Source organism: Cinclus cinclus, chromosome 1 (assembly GCF_963662255.1).
Source record: "Cinclus cinclus chromosome 1, bCinCin1.1, whole genome shotgun sequence".
NCBI classification, from domain to species: domain Eukaryota; kingdom Metazoa; phylum Chordata; class Aves; order Passeriformes; family Cinclidae; genus Cinclus; species Cinclus cinclus.
In genome coordinates this window covers 76,685,214-76,689,537 of record NC_085046.1, presented here as the reverse complement: position 1 = coordinate 76,689,537, position 4,324 = coordinate 76,685,214, and positions in this window count along the sequence as shown.

Genomic DNA, 4,324 nt, shown 5'->3' with positions numbered 1-4,324 from the left:
AAATATTAATAATACATAATATACAGTATTTCTATATTTTTGGGGTTTCTAGGCTGCACACAACTGTTTAACTGCAGGGAAACTTGTTGCCTGAATTAGGCTAATTGAATAGGTGTTCAAAAAACACCAAATATAGCAAAAAACCCCTGGCAACAGGGAAGTTAAGAGACAGAGCCATAAGGAATGGCTCAATTTCACAGGCATTCACAGACATCTGAATTTCACAGATCATTCCAGAAGCACACAGGGACTCTTTTGGAGAGTCAAGTCCTGCGAAGTCCACCCTGCCCGGATGACTGAGTACTACTCTTTAAACTGAGACTACCAAGGTAATGCTACCAGAGACACTGAGCCTGGGTGTACTTGTAGAAAAACTAAGACAAATAAGGAAAAGGCAATTAGGGGCTGTGATTATCACATCACACTTTAACTCAGATGTCTTTAAGTCTATGATGACTCCTGCAACATTTCTTTGTCCAAACACACTAGAAACACTGTTAACCACATAACCTCACTACTCTGATGTCTCCACATAAATATGCATATTGTATGTGTGCAATTTATGTGACAAAAAATTTCTACAAGCTCCCACCTTTCAGTAGTTGCACTGGTCTGTTTAATTTCTAACTAAATCTTCCCTGATTGATTAATTTTTGCCCAGTTTTCCATTTCCAGTACTCAAAGTTACAGACAAAAAAAAAAAAAAAACCAAAAAAAAAAAACCCTCCCACAAAAACAAACAAACCAAACAAGAATCCACAAACCAAAAGAAACAAATGAAATCAGAAAAAAAACCCTCCAAAACAAACAAAAAAACCCCCACTAGTCATTAAAAACTCTTTACAGGTAGTATCAATAAATTTCTGGTCAACAACTGAACTCAAATTCCTTTAATCTTAATAATCTGAATATGAGGAAGAACTCTACTGTGAGGATGTCTGAGCACTAGAATGGATTGCTGTGAAGTCTGTGTACTCTTCCTCCCTGGAGATGTTCAAGAACCATCTGGACACAGTCCTGTGCAGTGTGCTCCAGGATGACCCTGCTTGAGCTGGGAGGCTGGACCAGATGATCCACCGTGATTCCTTCCAACCTGGCCCAGCCTGTGCTTCTGTAATTGCACATTTTTTCTATCAGAAAGAAAAAATTCTCCTGTATGGGTGCTGATTTGCATTATATTTGCAATGTATAAAGTATATGCATACTTTTTTTCTTTCTTTAAGGGGAGGGGAATCCATAAACAGAATGAGTGGAATGTTTCTCTGTCTTAAGAAACTGTGCATTACACAACATGGTATTTGTAAAACAGTTAAAAATAACTATAAAATAACAGTGTACTTGCTAAGTAACAATGTTCAGCTATCAGTGGATGTCAATAGTGACATGGGGAAGGTGGTGACATTTTCTTGTGTTTGTCTGACTGCTTCATACTTTGTTTTTTCTAACATCTATGCATGTTATCACCACTTTTATTGTCAGGATGGCAAAAGGACACCAAAGCCACAATAAAAAAAATTCAACTCTTTCAATGTTGATTCATGTAACACTATCTTTGAACACATAATATTTCATTGTATTAATTAATGAATGCTGGGATATTAAAGTACTTTTCAAGAAATTAGTTTTGTGCTAATACCAAAACACACAAAGTCATGTTCATTCTCACTCATCTTTTCAGAGCAGAAAGAATTATTTTCATGATTTTATTTCAGATTGCTCTTTACTGTTTTACCTAAGCTTCTTTTCTAAAGAAGAGTGCCTGTTCTTCATTTCAGCCAGGGTAGGCTTTTATAACTTTTATGTTACTCTGATTTTTTTTTTTGGTCTGGATTTATGTCACCTCAGTTATTCCTTGAAAAGTTCTCTGTTATTCTAGAATAGCGATTCTAATTGAAACCAAAGTCAGACCTTACTAACCGTCTAAAGATTAATTTGAGTTTCAAAAAGTGGACAATTTTCACAAACTACAGTTTATTTTAAGATTTAAATAGAAAACTATATTAAATATACTAATCCTACTGAATTGACACATATTTTGTATAAGCAACTTTATTTCATGCTTGTGAAAATTTCAGCTTTCATTCTTCTCCTGACAACTTCACAGGAACATATAAACAGGTAGATAAACACAGATTTAATGTGCAATCCATAACAGCAGCAAATCCTCAGAAACAGAAGGGGAAGGAGAATCTAGGTTAATCAGTAGGATCATGCCTTAAGTTCTGATTGAGCAAACAAAAAAAGACTTACTTAACTTTAGGCCTATTAAAGAAAAGCTCATTCACATTAATTGGATTGTCTGACTAAAACTTAGGTTAAAATGGAACATTTTAATATCATGTATTTGGTGTTTTAATGGTGCTAGAAGAACGGCTTCTATACACAGATATTATATGCATAAATTCAACAGGAAAACTTTAGAATGCAGTATTCAAGTTTCAAAATATGCTTGCCTTCCATTATCACAATAATAGCCTAATAACAAGTGATAAGATATTTTTGATAGCATTCATAAATAAAAGGCATGTTATGTTATACAAGACTTTCTACTGTGGGTTGAAGATTTTCAAGAAATCATTCACCTTGTGCCTAATAGGCAAAAAAATAAATGGATTCTTTGCATCCAGAGAGAATCTCGAACTGTAACTGACATATTTTTTGGAGTTAGCTTTGTTTCTGCAGTGAGTGGGATGAGGGTTTAGTGATGCTGAGCATCACTAAACGAGCACCAGAAAACGAACTGAAGGGCTAACAAAATTGCACTCTCACTTTAAGATGAAAAGCATTTCACAGCAAGGATCCATATCTAAACAAGGACTTGTATCTAATTCTCCTTTTGAGCCTTATTTGACAGTACTTATACTTTGTTCAGAGTGCTCTTTTCAAGCAAGTCATGAAAATGGTAGACTAAGATACCTAAATAAACATGAAAACTACCTTTGAGCAAGTTGGAATAAGTAATATTCTACTTATGAAAGAAGTCATTCAATAGATTTACTAGAGAGAGAATAATTTAAGGAATGATAGAACAATGAAAAAGAAATTTTAAAGTGCAACGACTTCCAGGTTTGGTTTTGATTTTGTGTTTATAAATAATATTAAAATTGTGTACCTATAATTTCATCTGTAACCTGCTACTTTTGATTAGAGTAAATAAGTTTTTCACTGTTCAGAGTACATGAATTTCCACATATTCTAAAATAGAGCTACTGTTACTCGATAGGGATTGGGCTGTTTGTGAGACTAGTAGCAAAACCTCCTCTGCCTTTGAGAATAAAAAGGATGCAGTTATCAGCAAGCAAATAATCTTCAGCAGAAAACAGATCATTATTGAAAAAAGCAAAAAACTAACAACCAAACAAACACAAAGCCAACAAAAAAAAAAAAACCAAAAACTACCCACAGTGATTAGAAAAGCTTAAAAAGCTAATAAAAGTTCATAATCCTGATCTGATGAAGATTTAATAGCATTAAGGAAGCTTTAGACCTCTTTCTTCTTCATAGAGAAATTGTTTGCACAGGAGGCTAAGGCAATTTAGCAAATAGGAGACTAAGGGGCTGCTCTTTAACCCCATCTGATCTTTAATCCCAGGTGATGGTTCATGGAATAAGAGCTTGTATAAACCCCATCCTATACTGGAGAAACAGCACTGAAGTATTTTGTTTGTTTATTTCCTGAGGTGACATCGCTTTTCAAGGAGCAGAACAAGGCTGCATTTTTTTTTCATGGTTATGAAATCACCTCCTACACACCATCATAATCATGCAGCTTGCTGTAACTTTAAAACTTGAATATAATTTTTGTTTCTAAAACTCTGGATTGTGAGATGCTGACATTACTGGGTTTATACACATCTTGAGAATGAACAGAGTCTGTAAATGATACCTGTGTCAGATTTAAGCTACACTGTCAGGTGTTAAACACTCATGCCTGCCCCTTGCATGAAAATGAAGGGCTCTTATGATTATTGCAATAATGCAGATGTACACATGAGAAGGAAAGAGACACATGAAAAGATGCATACACAGAACAAAATATCCAGTAAAGAATGTCACATTCAGTGCTTAATCCAAAAGTAATGAAAATAAATAATGCAGAACAATTAACACAGTTCTGAATTGACACTGATGACTTATTGGATTAATAATATTTTGTGCTATTTCCCCTAAAGAAAGAAAAAAGGACAGTCATCTGTTTTACTGTTCCAGAGATTTAAATACTCTGCTTCTGTAATCTCAAGAACCTATTTATACAAGGCATGAAATTCATAAAATAGTAAATTTTAAGTTTAATAGATTGCCTTAGATTTGTAACAATTTACCT